General features: G+C 42.0%; 1 protein-coding gene across 1 annotated transcript in view; it reads left to right on the top strand.

Annotated features, from left to right (window-relative positions):
- Positions 1-27,381, top strand: part of LOC140565092 (uncharacterized) — a 343,121-nt gene that overhangs the window by 53,259 nt on the left and 262,481 nt on the right. The gene's annotated exons all lie outside the window — the stretch shown is intronic.

Below are 27,381 nucleotides of genomic sequence, written 5' to 3'. Positions count from 1 at the left end.
TACCGCATTTGTGATGATCTGATCTTGCACTTGTTTTTGTTGAGTTTCAGGTTCCACTGTCTTTCCGTTTTCAGCACTTGGATGAGCCTGCTGTCATGTTTCCTTAACCGTTTCACCCCAGACTAAGATATCGTTCGGAACGTCGACGACACCTTCCAGGCCTTTAATAGTCTGCAATTGATCTTTGGAATACCTCTGAAGCTGAGGACACTCCAAAAGAAAGTCAGAGGAATCTGTATCTTTCAATGGGTATGTTCAGTGTGCAGAGCTTGGAACTTTCATCATGAAGGTTGATCTGCCTAAATCCTCACCACTGTGACCATGCTACTTATCCAGTCGTTCGGTTCATGCTGTTTGGTGATTACACCCCTTTTCTCCATTTTGTGTAGCTCATCAATGATTGTTGTCTTTCAGGGCAATCAGGACTTTTCTTGGTGGATGAATCACTGCTGAGACCATGGGATCTACTTGAATGTGGTGATGTCCTGGTAGGAATCCAAGAACAGTGAACAGATCAATGTCTTTCAGAATGTCATTTTACTTTGTGATTCCATGCACTCTTTCAACCACACCTAACATCTCCCATGTCTCACGTCTGGTACATCACCGTCAACAATATGTGAAATTCAGTTTAGCATTTTTGGCTTTTGTGTTCACAGGTGAGTGGTAGCTTTCCCAACGGTGACATGCAGTGGCTAGAATATGAGAGTACTGTGCTGAATTCTGCAGTTTTTGGTCCCCGAATTCTTCCCGTATGCTTTCACCTGGATCCTGAGCTCTCGTGAAGAACAAATGGTGAACATAGGGTAGGTTCTTTCTTGACTCACAGTAATCCCTGAACTTGTTTTTCAGCGCATTTCTTGTTTCAGTTTCTTTCTCTCTGAATTGTAACATGTTGTAGACAATCACTGCATCTTTCCCTGCGACGTGTGGAAAGGTGGCGCATTGGACTTTTTCAGACTCCTCAACAATCCCACTCTCGGTAAGAAACAGGTAAAAATTTTTGCACCTAAAAATCCAATTTTTGATGAGATTGCCTTGCAAGCACAGTGATAAAGGTGGCTGCAGCTGTGCCACTTGCTTGTGTGCTGCTTCGACCATGTTGGGCTGCTGTATCCTGCTTGTGTTTTGCATCAAATTTGTTACGCTGCTGTGTTCTGCTTGAACAGTGTCACTTGTTCTGTATAATAATTTCGCTGCTGTCCTGCGTGTTTTTCATCAACGTTATGCTGCTGTGCCCTGCTTGAACGATATTTCGCTACTGTGTTCTGCTTGAACCATGTTGGGCTGCTGTGTCCTGCTTGTGTTCTGCATAAAAATTGTTACGCTGCTGTGTCCTGCTTGTTTTGCATGAAAATGATTATGCTGTGTTCTGTATAATTTGTTTTGTTGCTTTGTTGTGCTTGAGTGGTTTTACAGTGCTGTTCATATTCATACATAAACCTAAACCTTTTTTTCATTTTATTTTTTCCTTCATTTCTTCTCTCTCCCCCATGTGCTGAGCTGCCCCTGCTGTCTGCTTGTGCGAGTGCATTTGTGTTTGGATGCTCTTTACTACCCTGTCCTGCTGTAACATCTCCCATGTCTCACGCCCTAGTACTGCTGGTACATCACCATCAACAATATGTGAAATTCATTTTTGCATTTTTGGCTTTTGTGTTCACAGGTGAGCTCTAGCTTTCCCAGCAGTGACATGCGGTGGCCAGAATATGTGAGTACTTGGCTGAATTCTGCAGTTTCTGGTCCCCAAATTCCTCCCGTACGCTTTCAGCTGGACCCTGAGCTCTCGTGAAGAACAAATGGTGAACATAGGGTAGGTTCTTTCTTGACTCAGCAATCCCTGAACTTGTTTTTCAGCACATTTCTTGTTTCAGTTTCTTCCTCACTGAATTGTAATATGTTGTAGACCTTCACTGCATCTTCCCCAGCGAAGTGCGGAAAGGTGGCGCATTGGACTTCTTCAGACTCCTCAACAATCCCACTTTCTGTAAGAAACAGGTAAAACTTTTGCACCCACAGTCCCCAATTTTTTACAAGATTGCCTTGCAAGCACAGTGCTAAAGGTGGCTGCAGCTGTGCAACTTGCTTGTGTTCTGCTTGAACCGTGTTGGGCTGCTGTGTCCTGCTTGTGTTCTGCATCAAAATTGTTACGCTGCTGTGTCCTGCTTGATTGGTATTTCACTGCTGTGTTCTGCTTTTACCATGTGGGGCTGCTGTGTCCTGCATCAAAATTGTTACGCTGCTGTCTTGTGCTTGAACGATATTTCGCTGCTGTGCCACTTGCTTGAACGGTGTTGGGCTGCTCTGTCCTGCTTCTGTTCTGCATGAGAATGGTTACACTGCTGTGTTCTGTATAAATTGTTTGACTGCTTTGTGCTTGAGCGGTGTTACAATGCTGTTCATTTTCATATATAAATATAATCCTTCTTCTTCATTATTATTGTTTATTATTATTATTTTTTCTTCATTTCTTCTCTCTTTTCCGTGTGCTGAGCTGCTGAGCTGCTAGTTTGGATTTGCTTTTGTGTTCAAACCCAACTGTTTGTTTTGTTTGTCGTTCTGTTTTGTTTTTCATTGAACACTTTTTTTTTTTCACTTCATTTGATGTCCCTTTATTTGCACAGCAGATATTCATGGCCTTTGTCTATGTCTGATCTGTTTCTTTCAGCAACCTTGCCCACAATTAGTCTTCCCTAATACCACAAACTGTCCTGTCTCTGATTAACAAGTTATGCACCTCACCGAATTCATGGTCTTTTGCCTTTTTCAGGTCTGTGGAAGAAAGCCTCTCTATGCCTCTCTCGGATGTGATTTAGGTAAGTCAGATTGTTTTGCAATACCGGCTTCTACAGGTGGACCGGATTCCCTGACCTGCGGCTCGACACAGGAATCTGCAACAACGTTGGGTGATGCCGATGGGGACTCTTTTAGCCGCCCTGAGGAGGTGTCTTCTGTTTCTCCTACAGGTTCTTTTATCATGTCTCACGTCCTAGTATTGCTTGTACATCACTGTAAACTATGAGAAATTTAATCATGCATTTTTGATTTGAGTTCTGTTTCAAATCTGATTTGTAGATCTGTGCTGTGATGACCTTGTCTTTAAGTTTAAACACTGGTGCTGAATGCAAAGTTCTTGTTTTATTTTCAGTCCAGTTACTCTTTTCACTTTTGTTGTGACAGTGTTGAGGTTTCTCTAATATTCTTTTTTTCTGATTTCAACTGTTCCAATGAAGAAATCTTCCTGCTCTGCCTTTTGTTCAACTGCATGCTTTGTTTCTGTTTATGTTCATAACCACATCTGGAGCAGCTTGCTTCTGTTGCTTGTTCATTTTTAGCTATTTTGGATTTGCTCTTGTGTTTAAACCCAACTGTTTGTTTTGTTTCTGTCGTTCTGTTTTGTATTTCATTGAGCACTTTTTTCACTTCACTTGATGTCCCTTCATTTGTACAGCAGATATTCATGGCCTTTGTCCGTGTCCGATCTGTTTTCCTCAGCAACCTTGCCCACAATTAGTCTTCCCCAATACCACAAACAGTCCTGTCTCTGATTAACGAGTCATGCAACTCACTGAATTTGTGGTCTTTTGCCTTCTTCAGGTCTGTGTTGTACGCGTCAGTGCTTTCAACGGGCCCGAGAAAAGCTGAGGGCTCCTCGAACACCACTGCCGGTTTTCCACTCTGCTTGTTTTCCTTTCTTCTTACCGGTTCCTCAGTGTAAAGTATGGACTAAGGACGACTCGGTGATATACTTTGTGTTTGGTTGCCTCTTTGGTACATAACATAGGTGACATCCCCACTTTTTTTTTTGTTTGTTTGTTTATTTGTTTTTTTTCATATATGAGAATAGCTTGACATTGCAGAATAACCTAAACAAATCTAAGATGCAATAAATGACAGTAACTTTAAATTCAGTCAGCAGATGGACAGGAGCTTGAACCGTGTCGTCTGAATGTGTTTGTGAATATTCTAAATGTGCACTGTATGTGTGTTCCAGATTCAGTCCTTGTGTTTTCTTGTCTTCCTGACCTTGTGAAGAATGCCATTCTCTGATGTGTCTCAGGTAAGTCTGGTTTGTTTTGCAATACCAGTTTCTGCAGGTGGACCGGATTCACTGACCTGCGGCTCGAAACGGGAATCGGCAACAACATTAGGTGATTCTGATGGAAACTCTTTTTCAGTCGTCCTGAGGATGTTTTCTGTTTCTCCTTTAGGTTCTTCCATCTTTAAACTACACCTAACATCTCGCATGTCTCACGTCCTAGTATTGCACTGTCAACAATGTAAAATTCAATCTTGCATTTTTGATTTGTAGATTTGTGCTGCGATGACATTGTTTTCAAGTTGGACACTGGTGCTGAATGCAAAGTTCTTGTAGTTTTATTTACAGTCCAGTTATTCTGTTCACTTTTGTTGTGACAGTGTTGATGTTTTTCTGATTTCAGCTTTTCCAATGAGTAAACCTCTGCATTTTGTTCAACTGCATGATTTCTTTTCTCCTTCTGCTTTGATTTGTTTTGTTAGACAAATTTTTGGTAAAGTGACACACTTGTTCATAAGCAGGACATTTGTTTCTGTTTCTGTTCATAACCATATCTGGAGAAGGACAGGAACTTGAACTGTGTCCTGTGAATGTGTGTTCTGTTTTCTGTTTCTCCTATAGGTTCTTCCATCTGGACTGTTAAGAATCGTGGCTGATCATGATAGCAGGTTGCACTCTCTGAATTCTCACCTTGTTCCGCATGTATATGCTTGGTGGGCTCTTTTTCTGTCTGTCATAATAACTTTTCTGCTTGAGTTGTCTTCTCTGCAGCATGTCTTGAATCTGTATTTTGCTTTTCTGCTTTGAATGTCCAGTATGTTTGGATTTTTCTCTTTGGGCTATCCTTCCATGGTCCTTGTGTGTAGTAGCTGCATCTCTGGATCAGTGCGCTGACTTCAGACGGGCTGGGAATAAACTTGGAAAGGTAATGAATCATGACCATGAATCTCATGAGTGCCTGCTTGTTTTTTGGTGTAGGCATGTGTGTTACAGCTCTCACTTTCTCTCGATCTAGATTGAGACCTTCTGCAGAGCGCACATGGCCATGTACCGGATTTGTGATGTGATCTGAAGGTGGATCTGCCAAAATCCTCACCGCTGTGACCCTACTGCTTACCCAGTCGTTCAGTTCATGCTGTTTAGTGATTTACACCCCTTAATTTTGTGTAGCTCATCAATGATTGTTGTCTTTCAGGGCAATCAGGACTTTTCTTGGTGGATGAATCACTGGTGGGACCATGGGATCTACTGAATGTGGTGATGTCCTGGTAGGAATCCAAGTATAGTGAACAGATGACTGTCTATCAGAATGTAATTTTACGTTGTGATTCCATGCACTCTTTCAACCACACCGAACATCTCCCATGTCTCACGTCCTAGTATTGCTGGTACATCACAGTCAACAATGTGTGAAATTCAATTTAGCATTTTGTGTTCACAGGTGAGTGGTAGCTTTCCCAACAGTGACATGCGGTGGCCAGAATATGTGAATACTTTGCTGAATTCTGCAGTTTCCGGTTCCCGAATTCCTCCCGTACGCCTCAGTGCTTTCACCTGGATCCTGAGCTCTCGTGAAGAACAAATGGTGAACATAGGGGTAGGTTCTTTCTTGACTCTCGGTAATCGCTGAACTTGTTTTTCAGCACATTTCTTGTTTCAGTTTCTTCCTCACTGAATTTTAACATGTTGTAAACCTTCACTGCATCTTCCCCAGCGACGTGCGGAAAGGTGGGGGCATTGGACTTTTTCAAACTCCTTAACAATCCCACTCTGTGACAAACAGGTAAAACTTTTGCACCCACAGTCTCCAATTTTCCAAGAGATTGCCTTGGCAGCACAGTGCTAAAGGTGGCTGCAGCTGTGCCACTTGCTTGTGTTCTGCTTGAACCGTGTTGGGCTGCTGTGTCCTGCTTGTGTTTTGCATGATCGTTGGTACGCTGCTGTGTTCTGCTTGAACGATATTTTACTGCTGTGCCACTTGCTTGTGTTCTGCTTGAACGATGTCAATTAACTGTGTTGTGTATAATAATTTTGCTGCTGTGTTCTGCCTGATCCATGTTGCGTTGCTGTGTCCTGCTTGTGTTTTGCATAAAAATTATTCTGCTGCTGTGTCCTGCTTGAATAATATTTCTCTACCATTTCCTGCTTGAACGGTGTTGGGCAGCTGTGTCTTGCTTGTGTTTTGCATGTAAATTGTTTTGCTGCTTTGTTGTGCTTGGACGGTGTTACAGTGCTGTTCATATTCATATATAAACCTAAACCTTTTCTTCATTTTTTTTATTTATTTATTTATTTATTTTCCTCACTGAATTGTAACATGTAGACCTTTACTGCATCTTCCCCAGCGACGTGCAGAAAGGTGGCGCATTGTACTTTTCCGACTCCTCAACAATCCCACTCTCCGTAAGAAACAGGTAAAACTTTTGCACCCACAGTCTCCAATTTTTTACAAGATTGCTTTGCCAGCACAGTGCTAAATGTGGCTGCAGCTGTGCCACTTGCTTGTGTTCTGCTTGATCCATGTTGGGCTGCTATGCCCTGCTTGTATTTTGTATGATCGTTGGTACGCTGCTGTGTTCTGCTTGAACGAGATTTCACTGCTGTGCCACTTGCTTGTGTTCTGCTTGATTGGTATTTTGCTGCTGTGTCCTGCTTGTGTTTTTCATTAAAATTGTTACGCTGCTGTGTTCTGCTTGAACGATGTCAGTTAACTGTGTTCTGTATAATAATTATGCTGCTGTGTCTAAAAATCAAATTTTTCTCGTGATTGCCTTGCAAGCACAGTGCTGAAGGTGGCTGCAGCTGTGCCACTTGCTTGTGTTCAGCTTGAACCGTGTTGGGCTGCTGTGTCCTGCTTGTGTTTTACCTAAAAATTGTTACGCTGCTGTGTCCTGCTTGATTTGTATTTCACTGCTGTGCCACTTGCTTGTATTCTGCTTGATTGGTATTTCACTGCTGTGTTCTGCTTGAACAACATTTCACTACTGTGTTCTGCTTTTACCATGTGGGGCTGCTGTGTCCTGCATCAAAATTGTTTCGCTGCTGTCTTGTGCTTGAACAATATTTCGCTGCTGTGCCACTTGCTTGTGTTCTGCTTGAACCATGTTGGGCTGCTGTGTCCTGCTTGTGTTTTGCATGAAAAATTACACTGCTGTGTTCTGTATAAATTGTTTTGCTGCTTTGTTGTGCTTGAGCGGTGTTCCAGTGCTGTTCATATTCATATATAAACCTTTTCTTTCTCTCTCCCCCCCATGTGCTGAGTTGCCCCCTGCTGGTGCGAGTGCATTTGTGTTTGGCTGCTCTTGCTTACCCTGTCCTGCTGTAACCCTTCTAAAAAGTTTTTGCTGTGATACCCCCCTCCCTTCCCCTCCTAACCCATTGTGTTTTCTCTCTCTTTCCCATGTGTTGAGATGCCCAGTTTCAACTGTTCCATCAGCAGACCTGGCTCTCTCCACCACCCTCCTGCCCGCTGTCCGGTTCTGGGGCCTCTAATGGAGTCATCCTCCCCTCACTGCATGGCTGTGCTTGTGACAGTGTACCTGCATGGACTTTAACATTTCACTCCTGTTCATCTTTTTATGGCTTGACGGCACTTTGGCCATACTCCCTTAATTCCGTGTTTTATTCCTGTTTTGCTTTTCATTGTGCTATCCGGTGTCGACCAGAGGAGGATGGGTTCCTCTTTTTCCTTGCCACTGTTGCCACTGGCTTGCTCAAACGATCTCTGTAAAGCTGCTGTGTGACCACATTTGTTGTGAAAGCGCTGTATAAATAAAATGTATTTGAATTGAATACTGTATTCTGTATGAGTTATGCTCCTCTATGCTGGTTGTGTAGTGTTATGCTACCGTATTCTGGTTGAAAGAGTACTGGTACTGTATTCTGTATTAAAATAATTATTCTAATGTTTTCTGTATGAAAGCATTATGCTACTCTGTGAATGAACAGTTTCAGGCTACTGTGTTCTGTAACACCTCGTTACGCTACTCTATTCTTGTAGAACAGTGTTCTGTTACTGTGGTCTGTAGGAAAGTTCTGCTACTTTTCATACAGAATTCAGTAGCATAGCTCTGAATACGGGATACAGTGTTGCGCTTCACATTCAACACAGAGCTTGTAGCGCCCCCTATGGATTCTATAAGAGGGTTAGCGTAGCCTATTTTTCAGATAACATGATTCACCCCCCTGAAATGTAATCCTAAAAATATTGTAAATATCAGAAATCAAACATTTCATACCCCACTGTATCTAGGTTAAAGTACCTGAAACAGAATTTCACACAGTTGAAAAGACCTAAAATAAAATGTTCATTTTCCCACATCCTGCAGTTTAAAGTACCTGACCGAGAACACCAAAAGTTTCACCCCACACAGGTGAAATGAGCTGAAATGAAATGCTAAATTCTCCACTTCATACATCTGATAGAACAATCAGAACAAATCAAACGCTGCAGACTAACTAAAAGACTGTGGGCTGTGCTGCATGAAAGTAAGGCAGCACCCTCCCGCGTGGGGTGGACTCCACCATCCCTGCCTATAAAACCAGGCTTGTCCTCATACTTTATCCAGTTGTCTATGAAGCCCACATGATTTTCTGAACACCACTTGGACATCCAGCGGTTTAGAGCTGTGAGTCTGCTGTAAGCCTGAGGGCAAGCAGCAGAGCATATTACGACATCGCCTGGGCCAGTGTAGTCTCCTCTTGAATATTATCCTTAGTCACTTTAGATATCCACAGGCCAATATTACTGGCCCCTACATGAATGACTATCTTTGACTATCCTTAATATATTAAATATCACACTGATAATAAAAAGATTTATTACTTTTTAAAATGTATCTACCAAATGTCATTCATTTATTATTAGAATAAACAAATGAAGCCATTTGTTCCTTAAAATGCGTAATTTTTCCAACACAAAGCCAAGATGTGATTCTGAACAGTGACTGAAGAAAAGTATTAGGACCTCGTCTAATTTGAGCGGGAGAGATGGAACAAAGTGGGCAGGTAATTGGAGGGGAAGACGGTGCAGAGGTAGGTTGGGTCATGTTTGCTTTAAATGATTTAGACATAAACATGAGTAAATCTGTCTCACCCTTACTCTCATTTTATTGGTTGCCTCCTTAAAAATGAGCGTCATGTTTAGCTGGAGTTGCAACATTTTTAAACATGGAGTGGAGACTTTTGTAATTGTGTTGCGTTGAATGATGGGTGTCTTTAGGAAAGGGCAGTAACTTCAGCCATTGCTAATCAAGAAGGACCAATTTGGGACATATCTTTTATTATTGGCACCCCTGGTTAAGATGTGTTCTTTAGCTTCTAATAAATTGAGTTTTTTTCTAAATAATATAGGACCACAATGGAAAAAAGAGTAAAATCCAACCTTTAAAAATCCCACATTAAGAAATAATTGTTTAACATCAAATCATGTGTGCCACAATTATTGGTACCCCTGATGTTTATACTTTGTACAACCCATTTTGTACAACCAATGTTTCACAAGATGGGAGAATACAGATAGAGGGATCTTTGACCATTCCTCTTTGCACAATCTCTCTAAGTCATCCAGCGACCTGGGTCCTCTCCTCTGCACTATCCTCTTCAGCTTACCCCACAGGTTTTCAATGGGGTTGAGGTCTGGGGACTGAGATGGCCATGGGAGGAGCTTGATTGTGTGTGGTGAACCATTTCTGTGTAGATTTGGCCATATGTTTTGGGTCATTATCTTGCTGAAAAACCCAGTGACGACCCATCTTCAGCTTTTGGGCAGAAGCCACCAGATTTTGTTTTAAAATGTCCTGGTATTTCAAAGCATTCATGATGCCATGCACCCTAACAAGGTTCCCAGGGCCTTTGGAAGAGAAACAGGCCCACAGCATCACTGATCCTCCCCCATATTTCACAGTGGGCATGAGGTGCTTTTCTGCATACTCAGCTCTTGTGTTACGCCAGACCCACTTAGAGCATTTGTTGCCAAAAGGCTCTATCTTAGTTTCATCTGACCAAAGCACACGGTCCCAGTTGAAGTTCCAGTACTGCTTAGCAAACTCCAAACATTTGCATTCATGATTGTGAGTGAGAAAAGGTTTTTTCCGTGCATGCCTCCCAAACAGCTTGTTGGCATGCAGATAGCGCCTGATGGTTGTTTTGGAGACTTTGTGACCCCAAGAAGCTACCATTTGTTGCAATTCTGTAACAGTGAGCTTTGGAGACCTTTTTATTTCTCTTATCATCCTCCTCACTGTGCGTGGTGGCAAAATAAACTTGCGTCCTCGTCCAGGCTTGTTTACCACTGTTCCAGTTGTTTTAAACTTCTTAATAATTCCTCTGACAGTAGATATGGACAGGTGTAGGTGAGTGGCTATTTTCTTGTAGCCATTGCCTGACTTGTGGAGGTCAACACACATCTGCCTTACTTGAATGGTATGTTCGTTTGTCTTTCCCATGTTGAAGAGAAATGGCCTCTGTGTCACGTCATATTTATACCCCAGGGAAACAGGAAGTTGTGAATTACAAATAAATGTTCCTACATACTCTGATCAACTTCGTAAACTACTGTAGAATTGACAGAAATACTTTAATTACATTTATTTCCTAAGAAATGTTAGGGGTGCCAATAATTGTGGAACAGGTGATTTTATGAGTTAAAGGTTGGATTTTACTCTTTTTTCCATCATGGTCCTATATTATTTAGAAAAAAACTCAATTTATTAGAAGCTAAAGAACACATCTTATCCAGGGGTGCCAATAATTATGGAGGGCACTGTATATGCATTTGTAATGTATTTATCCTTTGTTCTGTATTCAAATATGAACAATGCAGAGACTGCCCAGGAGACCTACTAGAACCTTTGCTGTATGTGTAAAACATTTTAATTTGCCGTTTGATTTATAACACACACACACAACTTTCAATATACTTTCAATTTTTTTTCTTTTTACTGTATTTGTGTTTATTCTGCATTTAATAAAAATACATGTTTTTACTGTATTTGTGTTTGCAGTTATTCTTAAAGATTTGTTTTTTACTATATTTGTGTTTATTTTGCATTCTAATACAGCTTTTTTATTTTATTAGAAACATTTAAGGGATGTGTACATCTTCACATGTACATTAAACATGAATACACTGAATTTATACCCTTTTATGTCTTCATTTATTGAATGCAGGGATGTTCTCAGCATTTCACCTTCAACCAGGATCTAATTCTGACCACAGCTGTAGTCACTTCATGGGACTTGTATCTTCGCCGTCACCTGCTCCGGCACCGCGGATGTCTCCTCAGCGCGGTGTTCTCATTGTTGGATATTCTACTCTAAAACACTTCAAAGTCCACTTGGGTCCCAAAGAGTAACACCACATAAGACTGCTGCCTGTACAGAGAGTTAGAAAACTAACAGTTCTAGTTACACAAGCATACCTGATCATCACTGATTAAAAGAAATTAATAATGCCCTCTTACTGATTATGAATCACTTTAATAAACAAGTTCCATTACAACTTCCCCCTTTGATTCTAATCAATCATGTTTACAGATTACTTTCATCAAACAAAAGCCCCAGCCCCAGTTCTTTGTCTAATTCTTCAAGTTCAGGATCCTTCATAATCTGCAGGAGCTGATATCTCACCTGAACTCAGTGAAACAAAGTTTCAGTGATACAATTACACAGTAATGGTCCACAGCAAAGCAGAAGCACCAATAACATGAGAATGGGCAAGATCACGAAGAATACACTGCATAAGCCAGCTAGAATAGATCCCCAACCCCAAGACCATGAATCAACCCCTCGTTCTGAGTTGGGCAGCTACAGTGCGCATTTGGCGCAAAACCATGCTGATGTTACCCTCCTGAGCATCGTTGGGGGAATATAAGTACAGCAGTGTTTACCAAGCATGCTACAGACTCCCCCTTTCTTGGCTAAGAGCAAATCAAGGGCCATGCAGTTTTGGATGGTCATTAGTCGCAGTGCTGTCAACTCAGACCTTCAAATCGTTAAGAGAGTGGTCAAGTAACTGGTTATCCAGTGATGGTGGACCTAATCCCGTATTGGAAGGCCTGCCAAACACTATCTCAAAGGCACGGAGACCAGTTCTTTTTTGTGGCCTGGTTCTGCTTTGCCAGAGAACCACGGGGAGGCACTTAACCCACTTATCCCAGGCCTGTTTGTTGTGTCATTTTTGCATGCAAAATTCTCTCAACAAGCATATTTCGAAAGGGTACAGCTTCACTAAGTTGCCTAGTTAAGTAAATAAATAAAGTATTACATTCACTAAATGAATAACTGTCCTCGAATATCTCGTTTGATAGTCACTTAAGGTTGCTGCTAATGTCCGTTGCTCTGGCCTAGCTATCTAGCTACACTACAGGCCAAAAGTTTGGACACACCTTCTCATTCAATGCGTTTTGTGTATTTTCATGACTATTTACATTGTAGATTCTCACTGAAGGCATCAAAACTATGAATGAACACATGTGGAGTTATGTACTTAACAAAAAAAAAGGTGAAATTACTGAAAACATGTTTTATATTCTAGTGTCTTTGTCGTCTCTGTTCGTCTTCCCCTGGAGATGGACTTGTTATTCAAAAAGGAGAGTCCGTAACCACCGTCTTTAGTTGTAACAATAAAATATTTTATTTCAATCGAAAGAACAGTGTGGAGAGAGTCTGCCAATTCTGGGTGCCCCTCGGTCTCTCTCTCCCCTACTTAGGAATACCTTGAGTTTTTATACCCTACTTCACGTCATATTCTGTTGGATTGTTGCCATATATGGAATGTTTGCATTTCATCCATAAGGAACCGTCATTAGCCCCACCATTACATACATGGTCCACGGCCACATCTGGACAGCGTTTAAATCACTGTCACGTCTGCCCAAAGGGATGTCCAAATCTAAACAGCATCTTATGTTTGTTCAATTTGTGTATATTTGGTCAAGAAATGGGGCCCCCTTTCTTTTCTACATCTACCCTGTGTGGCGTACCATATCACTCCTCAACTCCATACCATTCCTTCAGGCCTATGAACATCTGCATAGCCAATGAATATACTACATCTTCAAAATAGCCACCCTTTGCTCTGATTACTGCTTTGCACACTCTTGGCATTCTCTCAATGAGCTTTAAGAGGCAGTCACCTGAAATGGTTTTCAGGTGTGCCTTATCAGGGTTAATTAGTGGAATTTCTTGCTTTATCAATGGGGTTGGGACCATCAGTTGTGTTGTGCAGAAGTCAACAGCCCTATTGGACAACTGTTAGAATTCATATTATGGCAAGAACCAATCAGCTAACTAAAGAAAAACGAGTGGCCATCATTACTTTAAGAAATAAAGGTCAGTCAGTCCGGAAAATTGCAAAAACTTTAAATGTGTCACCAAGTGGAGTCAAAAAAACCATCAAGCGCTACAGCGAAACTGGCACACACGAGGACCGACCCAGGAAAGGAAGACCAAGAGTCACCTCTGCTTCTCAGGACAAGTTCATCCGAGTCACCAGCCTCAGAAATCGCAAGTTAACAGCAGCTCAGATCACAGACCAGTTGAATGCCACACAGAGTTCTAGCAGCAGACCCATCTCTAGAACAACTGTTAGGAGACTGCGCAAATCAGGCCTTCATGGTCAAATAGCTGCTAGGAAAACACTGCTAAGGAGAGGCAACAAGCAGAAGAGATTTGTTTGGGCCAAAAAACACAAGGAATGGACATTAGACCAGTGGAAATCTGTGCTTTGGTCTGATGAGTCCAAATTTGAGATCTTTGGTTCCAACCGCCGTGTCTTTGTGAGACGCAGAAAAGGTGAACGGATGGATTCCACATACCTGGTTCCCACTGTGAAGCATGGAGGAGGAGCTGTCATGGTGTGGGGGTGTTTTGCTGGTGACACTGTTGGGGATTTATTCAAAATTGAAGGCACACTGCACCAGCATGGCTACCCCAGCATCCTGCAGTGACATGCCATCCCATCTGGTTTGCGTTTAGTTGGACCATCATTTTTCAACAGGACAATGACCCCAAACACACCTCCAGGCTGTGTAAGCTGGGTTTGCTAGCTCTCCCTAAGGCATCCAGGGCTGCTACCAGTGACTCTTGCTCTCTATCCTTTAGTAAACCCATGATGCACACCTCTAACTGGTCTACTTTTTCCAAAGGATATAGCCTGTACATGCCACACTTCATACACTCAAAAAGCCCAGCAACAGCCATAATAAAGCAGGGACCTTACGCTTGCAATTGATTTGGGCACTGGTTGTTGTAGAGGTCAACTCAGAGGAGAACAGACCAGACCAGACCAGAGCATTGTTGGAACAATCTATTTTCAGAACAGACGACTGTTATGACAGTTCAGTGTTAGAACAAACCAGTTTAAGAACCAGTGAGAACTGAGCAGTGTTGTGATCTCTGTGTTATGGAAGTTTAAAGTGTTGGTTAGATCTGTATTATAATCACAGTCTATTTCTGTTCCTGCGCTGGCCGGACCGGTTTCATCATTATTACAGGTCTGATCATTTTTACAGATCTCATCAATATTACATGTCTGATCAATATTACTGGTCTGTTTATTACACACCAGAGTAAAAACAGATCAGTACCAGAACTAACCAGTTTGAATAGACCAATGCTTTGACAGCATGGTCAAAACCATAGGATATCACAGGTGTCCTGTCACACCAGAAAAGAAACTGGGTTTACTTGTAACTTGACAGAGTCATTACACAAAGCTCACTCTCGGGGATGCCACTGCACAAGTTCTATCTCGACTCTCCTGTACATGAACTGAAAAAATGGTAAATGTGACATCAAGCCATGAAAGATGAAAACGTAAGTGAGGTGATAAAGTCCTGCATTTTTAATGGTCCCATTAACCCTTTCGACTGCCCCAGCGCTCGCGGGGTGATAGTTGCAATGTTTTCTCATGTCTATCCCCAAGTACTAGGTTAGACCGGTTAGGCCTGTGTGTACAAATGGTGTGCCATTGTCACTTGAGATGAGTTGTGGCAGACCCCATCTGGGGATTATTTCTTTGAGGAATGTTTTTTGCCACTGCTTTCCCATCCTGAGTACCTGTGGGGAAAGTTTCAACCCATTTACTGAACATACATACACAGACCAGGAGAAACCGTTTCCCTTCTGCCGGTGTTAATTCCACAAAGTCGATCTGCCAGTGCTGAAATGGCTCTGTCGCTGGGGGGTGACCCACAGGCTGTTGTGACAGAGGTTGTGTGTGTCTGTGTGTGTTTTGTGCACATGTGAGACAGTTAGAACAAACATTTTGGGTGAGTGTGGAGAGTCCGGGTGCATACCAGTGTCTTGCTATCATATCCATTATCCCCCCTTTGCTCATGTGACTCCTCCCATGAGCAATAGCAATTAACCCTTTAATGTATGCCTTTGGGATACATGGTCTATTTGTTGCAATGTGTATTCACACATTGTTTTGTTTGACACACCCTGATTTGGTCCACTGAGCTTTTTCTGCTGCAGTGGCAGTAGATTGAATTTCTTGCAGGGTGGGTTTCTCTTGGTCCGTTACAGGAAGTTGAGCGGCGGCAACAGGCGCTGCATGAGCTGTGCATTTGGCCACATGGTCTGCAAAGGCGTTTCCCTTGATGACAGGATCATCTGCTGAGGTGTGCGCTGCGCATTTAACAACTGCAATCTGAGAAGGTACACCGAAGGATGCATTCGCTAAATCTACCACTGTGTAATGAGTGTGGTCTGTAGGAATTTGAGATAAGATAGTATGGGGGTTTGGTACTTCAGGTGCTCGAGCCTGAGCCGCAGCATTTACTGCCTGCAGGTCCTGAACAAACCTCCACTCATCCAGGCCGGGTTTGGTGTCCTAACTGGTGAATCTGGACATGGCACTATGACCCCTGCCTCAAGCAAAGCTTGAAACACGGGTCTAATACCATCAACTGCTTCAGGTTTCAAGGGGTACTGAGCTTGTCTGGGCCTATATGTGGATTTTGGTGTAATGGATACTGGTTCACAATCTTTAATCAATCCCACAGCTGAGGGGGAAGTGAAACAAGCTCCAGTTCCTCCCCTTCTGTGAGTGTGGCAGCCTGAATCAGTGGAGGTTAGCCAAACAGCTCCACTGTTTGCTCTGCTCTCAGCCTGTACTGAAAGGGACACTTTCACATTTTTGTGGAATATACACATTGGGGTGCTCGGTATTGGCCCAATCATTAGCCCTGGCCACCCTCAAGGCCCATGGCCCAATATCTCACCACGGGAGGGTGTGTTTAAATCTGGCCAGGGAGATGTGGGGGTAAGAATTTCCTATGAACAACGCATCATGCTGTTTTGTTAGTGAGACTAGAGCAGCTGCCATCTTACCATTCCATATCAGTGCTGTGGTTTACAAAGGCTCTGTTTCATAATCATTATCAGAGCCTTGGCTAATATGTGAAGTGCAATGTAAATCACTCTTCTTCCACTACAAAGGATTAGACACCACCCTCTCTGCCTCTGATAGAAAGTGTCTGACAATCTCCCCCTGCTCATCAACACTGCACCACATATAAGCATACTCCAGAACCCCTGACGCTACCTGTACCATGCATGGTTGTTCTGAAAAATCTACAGCTAATCCCCCCGGGGAGCTAATTAGGGTACACCCTAGTTTACACATCAAATCTCTGGCCAGTAAATTCACAGGACAAACAGAAGACATCAGGAAACAATGCGGAAAAGTTTTCCCATCTAGGGAGCATTGGAGGGGCACAGACATCTTTTCTCTGACCACTTCTCCCTCTACCCCTATTAATGCTTGGGGTTTTCACAATGAAGCTCATTAGTCCTAATCACTGAGTGGCCCACCCCGCTATCCTCCCTTCTACAATCAAAGTAAATTTTGGCATACTTAATGAGCATGTTGTAAGCTGTTGCACTAATGAAAGATAGGGAGAAGAAGAAGGCACTTCCCTTTTTGCTGTGTCAGTTGCTGTGTCAGTCCCGTTCCACCGTCCTGCCCCTCCACCGCCCGTCACTGCTCCTGATGCGTTGCTGCTGGTTTTCCCTCCTCCTGGACATACTGCTCGAAACCCTGGTAAAATGTCCATACTGGCCACAATTATAGCATCGATTCACCCATGATTCACCCTGATCCGCATTTGGTTGGTTTGGCTGGAAAGCTGGCCCATTGCCTGCAAATCCTCTTCCTTTGCCCCTGCCTCGTCCTCGACCCCTCTGCCTCCCTTGTCCTCTTCCTCGGCCTCCCCCGCATGGAGCGTTAGAGGGGAGGGCTGCAACTTGCTGTACCATCATCAACATGGCTTGATCCAATGTGTCTGTCTGCTTTTTCTCTTTCTTCTTTGACTGAGCGTTGAGAAGGTTCCCGTGATGCTTGGCATGGTCCTCTATGATGGCGATGGGCTGTCTGGTATACCCCATGCAATGCTGCTTGATAGCGTTGGAGAGGTCAGATCTCAGACCTATCAGGAAGTTGTTGCGCAGATGTGCTTCCCATGGGGTAACATCTTTTGGATTGTTTGCTCTCGCCGCAGGTACTTCCAGTCTGCTAAAGTCTGTGTGAACTCTCGTCAAGCGAACTAGATAATCTTGAACAGTCTCTCCATCTTCCTGCTTGCATGCTGCTATTTTCCCTGTGTTCACATGTAGGGGAAAGGCAGCTTCCAATCGAGTTCTCAAGTCTCTTATCATGTTTCGATAAGGGGCATTGGGGTCTGGATGAACGTTAGCTCCGGGGTTGTAGGTGGGATCAGCCAGGCGTACATCTCCATCCAGCCAGCCTCGATCAACCTTGCAGTAGCTGGAGCCCAATTTTCGGAACAGAATGCGTTTTATCTCATTCGAGGTCAGACGACATGATATAACAAAGTCCTCGAATTCTCCTCCAAACTTGCTTCATCCTACTTGTCGGGGGTCAGACAGGCCGGAGGCAGCTTCCATCATGTCCTTTTCAATCCAATATCGATGTACTAAGAGGGGACCCTCTGGTCCAGCCACCTCTACCATAGGAAAAGAGCTGCAGTGCAGTGAAGACTTCCCCTGGTCAGGAAGTTAAGTCCTTTTCCTGTGTCATGGCTTCGGGTATGGGAAGCTACTGGCGATGAGAGTGGGCTGGCCTTCCCGTGTCTGGCGTCCAGTTCCTCAAGCGCCTGTTGCGCTGCGGCATAGGGACCTGCGATGCCGGGTCTGGTGGTAGGCCATATGGTGGAGGAGGTTGTTCCACTGCCGCTTGATCGGGTGCTGCTCCAGCCTAGTTCTGGTGTTCCTGCTGCTGCTGGTCTTCCTGGCGGGGCAGCGTCGAGGTCAGGATCGGCAGCAACTGAGACACACTGAGACACTGGTTTAGTTTTACCCCCGCCCCTCTTTCCTCTCTCTGTCTGCCTGCGCTCTGCTTCTTCTATCCAAAACCCAATCGCCCATAACATACTTGCTTTATGTTTCGCACAATGTTTAAACACTGCTTGTGGGCACCCCACCGGTGCTTGTCCCACTCTATCCTTAAACTTATGCAGATATTTCACACTGTGAAATATGGCTCCCAGTAGTCGGGAATCCGAAATATTTTATCCACAATGGGACATACATTACACTATCAGTACTATCAGTACAGACTTAAGAGAGCTGCAGTGTTAACCTTTGGGTTAAAACGTTATTCCTTAGCTAACTGGGATCCCATCTTGTTCTCTCACTTGATTTAGTGACTCAATTAGTAATTTAGCCCCAACAACCACGTCTCACCTCCCTTTGCATACTTATTCTATATTTGGTACCCTGTACCAAAACTATTAGCACTCTTTCCCACGGTCTGGACCTATTGCTCTAGTGATATGTCTATCAATAGAGGCCTCGCTATGACCAGGCTAGTCTTCACTTGTTACACCGTCATGTAACTAAACTTCATTCAGGAGGAATGCTCAAGGAAAGGTGGAGGGGAATTAAATTTTCGGAAGTAATTATTCTGTCACTCACCACCACCAATGTTCGTAGATGAGGCTTGGATTGCAAGCGGAGGGATCAGTCACACTCACCTCACGGTACTTCTCCCTTGCTCTGTGGGATTTTCCCCTGCTTTTGGGTCCAGCCTCTGCCAGAGAGCATCCTCTGTGTGTTCACTTCTCTCCCCTCCGCTGCACTCCGTTGCTCATCCTGTTCGTGATGCCAGATTGTGATGGAAAAACCGTGACAGAAATGAAAAGCTGAATCTCTGAGTCAGGATCAAAGTGAGTAACAAATTTATTGGAGTAAGACAATGCAATGCATAAAATCTTCCTCAGTGCAGAACAGTTTCTCAGAGTCTTTATACCCTCAGCCCCACCTTGGTTATGCTACAATTATCAGTCCATTCCCTTATGTAGCTAGAAGCAAAATCATCACTGTATAACATTTACTCTTTTGCTACCTGTTAGCAGTGTTCGGGCACATTCCGTCCCCAGTGCACCCCCTTCACACCGGCCTTGACCGATTTTGGCCAGCATAAGTACCCAACTATGGTACAACTGTGTCCCCTTTCCAAAATGTGCTTTAAGAGGCACTATCCCAGTGACAAGCCATTCTTGGCCCTAATAGCCATTCTTGTACCTTGTACCTGAAATATCCACACATCACATCCATCACAATGTCTTTCTACGCTGTTTATTTAGTGGTAAACATACACTCAACTTTAGCATTAATTGAAAGAGCTTTAGAAACAGAACTTTTTTATGGAGGTGAAAATATAAAAGACAAAAAACAAAAAAACAAACAAAAACTATTTGACTCAATAGCATTAAAATGTGGCTTTAACAGCAAACAAAACAATGAAATAAAGCAAAAAATTATATATATAATAAATACCAGCTTTTATTCTAACATGGCCAAATGTATGCCATACTCAAAGAATCCATATCAAAAGGTTACATTTATTCCTTTTGATCAGCCTTATTAAAAAGAAAAGCACCCACCAGACACCAGAAGCAACATTTTACCACACAGAACCCACAGAGTTTCTATGTTTAGGAAGTAAGATTTTCCAAAACAATGGAATCACTTTACTATGCAGATGGCCCATTACACAAACACCAAGAGAATACTAAACATCATTGTGTGCAATATTAGATACACACTGAAGCACCTTTTCTTGAAACTGTATACATCTGAGAGTATCAATGAATTTAAGAGTATTCTGTAGGTCTGCTGGTAGAGACAAAAATGGCATGCTTACACATGGCGAGCATCTCTTGAAGAGTACATAGGAGTCCTTTAGTGGAAAACTCCCAGCATTGTTTCAGCTGAAGCAGTGACAAACATACATCATTAGGGAATGGATGGCATTGACCTCATCATACAACTGTAAGATAAAAGCAGAAAATACACACTCATTATGATGTTGTAATAAAGTGCAGTGATGAAGGCAGTAGCAAAGAGTAAAAAACCTAGAACAGCCATAAATATCTTATAATAGACTATTAAAGACACAATTGACACATTTGATGGCTAACCTCCAGCAGAAGGTTTTCAATGGCCATTCCCTCAGCTAGTTCTCCATGCTGCCAATGCAAAGGTCTTCTTCATGTGGTCATTCACAATCATTAAATCAGGTTGTGTCGTCCTGTACTTTTCATGCAACACCTTAATGTGGGCCTCAGACGTAGCATCCTCTCCAACAATGCATGATTCCTTCAGCAAAGTTATCAGTCTCAAACAAAAAAGAGAAATTACGCAAATCTCTCCACCAATATTACACCAACTACTCTTCTGTGATCAACAATAATAAATTTATTCTAAAAAAAACAAACTTACATAACCGTCCTCCTCAACATCCCTCAGGAAACGGCTCTTCCCAATTAAAGCATCAGCAACCTGAACATACTCTGCATTGGTGGGATACCTGCATGCCAAGAGTAACAAAATGAATCAAATGTGTCAGTAATTCTGTTCATCTAACAAATCAGTTGAATCCTATGTAAACATGTAGCCACTCCTGGGGGTCATTTCACAAAGCAGGATTTCTCAGTTTAGTAACCTGGGCCCAAAGTCAAGCCTATCCAGTAGGTAAAGAGCTGAGGCACGTTTTGAAAGGGGGTTCAGTTCCTAATCAGCATCTGGCACTAGGAAGTGGCACTGCACCGTCCGAAAGTCAAGTTTGGTGGACATATGCCAAAAAGGGGATGAGGCCTATGCTAAGTAACTGTTTCACAGAGACCATAAATCCATACATCTTACAATTTTACATGCTTTACATGCTTAGCCTATTCTACAGTGAAAAGAAAAAGTATGTGAACCCTTTGCAATTCTATGGTTTTCTGCATTAATTTGTCATAAAATGAGATCTAATCCAGGTCAAGCGTATTGACATAATGTGCCTAAAATAAGAACAAAAAAATTCTGAATCTCAAAGAAAGCTAACTGGAGTCAGGTGTTCTCATACCTGAAGTCTTCTCTACTCTTCTGAGTTTCGCTCCACACAAGAAGAATATGCATATGTGAGCCATGCCTCACCAAAAAGAGCTTTCAGAGGATCTACGGTCAAAAACTGTTTTATCAGGAAAGGGTTACAAAACAACCTACAAATGGTGACAATCTGGGACTATGGCTACTCTGCCAGGAAGTGGGCACCCAGTCAAAATGACCCCAAGAGCAGAACGGAGACTCACCATTGAGGTAAAGAAACAGCCCTGAGTGAGAGCCAACGACCTGAAGACCAACCAACTCCAGAAAAGGCTGAAACTCTCGCAGCTCAACAGAACCGCTCAACAGTAAGTAGGTTGTAAATAAATTAAATAATAAAACCAGTCTCTCCTTTCTTTGGCTATGTTTCCTTTCCTTCGAGTTCAATCCACTTGAAAAGTCTAACTTTCTTTATTTTCCTCCCACACTGCTGAGTGTAGTCCCCCCAGAGAAGAAGAAAGGTCCGTCCACTGCTTCTGAACTCTCCAAGCTGTTCCTCTAGACGAGGGCTCGGTTCACCATCAAGTGTTCACGCAGGTGCAGCCAAACTGCAGAGTAGAGTCACAGAAGAGTCAGAAAATAACTGTCCTGTTAACAAAATACAAATAAATGTACAAAGTAAAGCTTTTTTTTCTTCCCCCTTTCAATATAAACACTCATCAGCAGCATGAAATGGGGGCTAGCACTGCCCACTCGCACATGACCCCCTGAAACAAACTGTAGTGCAGCTCAGCATGTCAGCTTCAACTCTACCGGCTTTTCTTTTTACTCTTTTTCATTTATATGCACCAAAAGATTCACCCAGTACACTCACCAAATCAAATGCAGACTAAATCCAAACCGTCGTTTTAGCCGTACTTCTCAAAGTTCACCTTTATGAGCGATTTTATGTAAAAAAAAAAGTCTTAATAAAACTCTCCATCCTGTTTCACTCCGCCGTTTCTCTCTTTCTCTGATCCACAGCACATCTCTAGCAGAGGAGCTGAGGTAACACCCCCCCTGAGCGCTGATTGGCCGACTCTGATGCAGACCAGACCTTGGCAACAAGCTATTGGCTGTCATTTTAGGCCCGATTTATTTACTTTACTTATCAGTAAGTAATTTTCTTTAAATCTGCTTTAATGGCTGTTATATTATTTTTTAAAAGAAATGATTGTTTTTGTTTATTTATTATTTTTTGCTTTTATATTTTTTACCTTATATTCTACATGTTGAAGTGCATTATTGACAATATTTGATGTATTTGGCAGTAATATATAGACAAAGTTTTTTTTTTAAGATTCTGCTATTTTTGTCAATGTGTCAATATTATGTGAAATATTACAACATAAACAACACTGACAACCTCATCTCATTGGTCTCCTCCTGGACTAGATTAATTTATTAGAAAGTGCTTCCAGCAGTAAAACTACACATAAGATAATCTGATAGACTAGATTAATTTATTAGAAAGTGCTTCCAGCAGTAAAACTACAGGTACTAGTGAAGTAAAAAAAACACACCACAACAGTGCTGTGATCTTCTGTTTCCTATATGTTATATTTAGGGATGCACCAACCTTTTTCAGTTCCTAGACCAATGCATACACTTAACGATAGATACGCAATACTGATCTGAAACCATTGTTAAATAAATAAACCGTATACCTCACCATGTGGGGGAGACTTAAAGCATCAGGATTGATGTAAATTTGACCTCACTAACTTTGTCAAATAAAATACAACAAATTAACACACAGATGTAAATGCATTAAATTACTATTTATTTGTCACTAAAATAAGAAACAATTGTGCAGGACCTTGGCACAGTGTTTGCACTACAATTACATATTATTTTATCAGACAGCCACAAATGCCAGATTTTGTTTTCAAAAGATAGTAGGCTATTCTAATATGTCATATGAGATATGACTCTCAACAGATGAATTTAGATGAAAAAGCAGTAATTTTGATGATTAGTTGTGTTTATTGATTTGTTACTCATGAAATTATCAGTGTTCTCTGGCTTTTATTCTGAAATATTAAGTCAGTGAGACCAAAGGGGAGCGAGCATTGTTAATATCGAGACAAATAACTGATCCTAATATCTGATAGGTGCATCCTAGTCTCATTGGGCCTGTTGTGCTGATTCTTTGTCTCATTGTGCTTTAAGCCACTTGCCTATTGTCTGTTTTCTATATTGGCATAAAAGTCCTACAACTCAGGCCTCCTTAAGGCCATAGCTGACACCTATGTGACTCCAGTGTTGTGATAGAGGGCAAGTTTGTTTTCATGGTTATTCCTACTCCATCCACTATGTGGCACTATAATGGATGTAGGCCAGGTTACAAGCCAAAAGGAGAGACCATGCTGCAGCAAAGAGGTTTACATGTTCAGGCCTCACTGTAATGAAGATCCTGTTCTGCTTTGACAGAAAGCTTCTCTTTTTTCTTATTTGTTTATTTCTTTTATTTACACTTCCTACAACTAACTTACTCTTCATATGAATACCTACACACAGAGGACAAAGGTAAGATAAAGGTATCACTCCTGAATTTACTCTCAGAAACTCCAAACAAGGACCAAGGTCCAGATACGGTTCAGGATAATAAAATTCCACAAAAATATGTGGAAGTAGTAACACCAGTGAAAGTGGTGAGATTGGGTATGGGGGTGAGATTAGGCATAGCCATGTTAACAGAGTTTAGTAAGTTTCTGTGGGTTACTTTCCTTTCTGTTCCTTTAAAAAGCTCTTCTCTCTCCATCCATCCACAATGCTCTTTCTGTCTGTTTATCTATCCTGGATGATAGGTCTTCATTTGCATACTCGCTGTTTGCTAGTTCTCATGTTGTTTGTTACTCCAGAATAGTGTTTTTTTAGCTGAAAATGCAGTAATTTTGATGATTAGTTGTGTGTATTTATTTGGAACTCATGTGTTCATCAGTGTTGCCTGGCTTTTATTCTGAAATATGAAGTCAGTGAGACCAAACATTGCATTGTTAATATCGGGATCAATATCCGATCGTAATATCTGAAAGATGCATCCCTAGACACATTGGGCCTGTTTTGCTGGTTGTTTATGTCTCATTAGGCCTGTTTTGCTGGTTGTTTATGTCTCATTAGGCCTATTTTGCATGGTTCTTTATGTCTCATTGGGCCTGCTTTGCTGGTTCTTTATATCTCATTGGGCCTGTTTTGCATGGTTCTTTATGTCTCATTGGGCCTGTTTTGCATGGTTCTTTATGTCTCATTGGGCCTGCTTTGCTGGTTCTTTATGTCTCATTGGGCCTGCTTTGTTGGTTCTTTATGTCTCATTGGGCCTGCTTTGTTGGTTCTTTATGTCTCATTGGGCCTGTTTTGCTGGTTCTTTATGTCTCATTGGGCCTGTTTTGCTGGTTCTTTATGTCTCATTGGGCCTGTTTTGCTGGTTCTTTGTCTCATTGGGCCTGTTTTGCCTGGTTCTATATGTCTCATTGGGCCTGTTTTGCTGGTTCTTTATGTCTCATTGGGCCTGTTGTGGTTGGGCATTTAAGCCACTTGCCTATTGTCTATTTTTCTATATTGGCATAAAAAAAAAATCCTACAACTTGGGCCTACTTGAAGCCATAGCTGACACCCATGTGACTCCAGTGTTTGGATAGATGGCATGTTTTTTTTTCATGGTTATTCCTACTCCATCCACTATGTGGCACTAAAATGGAAGTAGGCCAGGTTACAAGCCAAAAGGAGAGACCATGCTGCAGCAAAGAGGTTTACATGTGGCTAACTTCAGGCCTCACTGTAATGAAGATCCTGTTCTGCTTTGACAGAAAGCTTCTCTTTTTTCTTATTTGTTTATTTCTTTTGTTTACACTTCCTACAACTAACTTACTCTTCATATGGATATTTGAATACCTACACACAGAGGACAAAGGTAAGATAAAGGTATCACTCCTGAATTTACTCTCAGCAACTCCAACCAAGGACCAAGGTCCAGATACGGTTCAGGATAATAAAATTCCACAAAAATATGTGGAAGTAGTAACACCAGTGAAAGTGGTGAGATTGGGTATGGGGGTGAGATTAGGCATAGCCATGTTAACAGAGTTTAGTAAGTTTCTGTGGGTTGCTTTCCTTTCTGTTCCTTTAAAAAGCTCTTCTCTCTCCATCCATCCACAATGCTCTTTCTGTCTGTTTATCTATCCTGGATGATAGGTCTTCATTTGCATACTCGCTGTTTGCTAGTTCTCATGTTGTTTGTTACTCCAGAATAGTGTTTTTTTAGCTGAAAATGCAGTAATTTTGATGATTAGTTGTGTGTATTTATTTGGAACTCATGTGTTCATCAGTGTTGCCTGGCTTTTATTCTGAAATATGAAGTCAGTGAGACCAAACATTGCGTTGTTAATATCGGGATCAATATCCGATCGTAATATCTGAAAGATGCATCCCTAGACACATTGGGCCTGTTTTGCTGGTTGTTTATGTCTCATTAGGCCTGTTTTGCTGGTTGTTTATGTCTCATTAGGCCTATTTTGCATGGTTCTTTATGTCTCATTGGGCCTGCTTTGCTGGTTCTTTATGTCTCATTGGGCCTGTTTTGCATGGTTCTTTATGTCTCATTGGGCCTGCTTTGCTGGTTCTTTATGTCTCATTGGGCCTGCTTTGTTGGTTCTTTGTCTCATTGGGCCTGCTTTGCTGGTTCTTTATGTCTCATTGGGCCTTTTTTGCTGGTTCTTTATGTCTCATTGGGCCTGTTTTGCTGGTTCTTTATGTCTCATTGGGCCTGTTTTGCCTGGTTCTATATGTCTCATTGGGCCTGTTTTGCTGGTTCTTTATGTCTCATTGGGCCTGTTGTGGTTGGGCATTTAAGCCACTTGCCTATTGTCTATTTTTCTATATTGGCATAAAAAAAAAATCCTACAACTTGGGCCTACTTGAAGCCATAGCTGACACCCATGTGACTCCAGTGTTTGGATAGATGGCATGTTTTTTTTTTCATGGTTATTCCTACTCCATCCACTATGTGGCACTAAAATGGAAGTAGGCCAGGTTACAAGCCAAAAGGAGAGACCATGCTGCAGCAAAGAGGTTTACATGTGGCTAACTTCAGGCCTCACTGTAATGAAGATCCTGTTCTGCTTTGACAGAAAGCTTCTCTTTTTTCTTATTTGTTTATTTCTTTTGTTTACACTTCCTACAACTAACTTACTCTTCATATGGATATTTGAATACCTACACACAGAGGACAAAGGTAGGATAAAGGTATCACTCCTGAATTGACTCTCAGCAACTCCAACCAAGGACCAAGGTTCAGATACGGTTCAGGATTATAAAATTCCACAAAAATATGTGGAAATAGTACCACCAGTGAAAGTGGTGAGATTGGGTATGGAGGGTGAGATTAGGCATAGCCATGTTAACGGAGTTTAGTAAGTTTCTGTGGGTTGCTTTCCTTTCTGTTCCTTTAAAAAGCTCTTCTCTCTCCATCCATCCACAATGCTCTTTCTGTCTGTTTATCTATCCTGGATGATAGGTCTTCAGTTGCCTACTCGCTGTTTGCTAGTTCTCATGTTGTTAATTACTCCAGAATAGTGTGTTTTAGCTGAAAATGCAGTAATTTTGATGTTTAGTTGTGTGTATTTATTTGAAACTCATGTGCCCATCAGTGTTGCCTGGCTTTTATTCTGAAATATGAAGTCAGTGAGATCAAACATTGCATTGTTAATATCGGGATCAATATCCGACCCTAATATCTGAAAGATGCATCCCTATTCTCATTGGGCCTGTTTTGCTGGTTCTTTGTCTCATTAGGCCTGTTTTGCTGGTTGTTTATGTCTCATTGGGCCTGTTGTGGTTGGACTTTAAGCCACTTGCCTATTGTCTATTTTCTATATTGGCATAAAAAAATTTCTACAACTTAGGCCTACTTGAAGTCATAGCTGACACCTATGTGACTCCAGTGTTGGGATAGATAGCATGTT

Source organism: Salminus brasiliensis, chromosome 11 (assembly GCF_030463535.1).
Source record: "Salminus brasiliensis chromosome 11, fSalBra1.hap2, whole genome shotgun sequence".
NCBI lineage: Eukaryota > Metazoa > Chordata > Actinopteri > Characiformes > Bryconidae > Salminus > Salminus brasiliensis.
The sequence above is the reverse complement of the archived record's forward strand: the minus strand, read 5'-3'. Positions and strand labels throughout refer to the sequence as shown.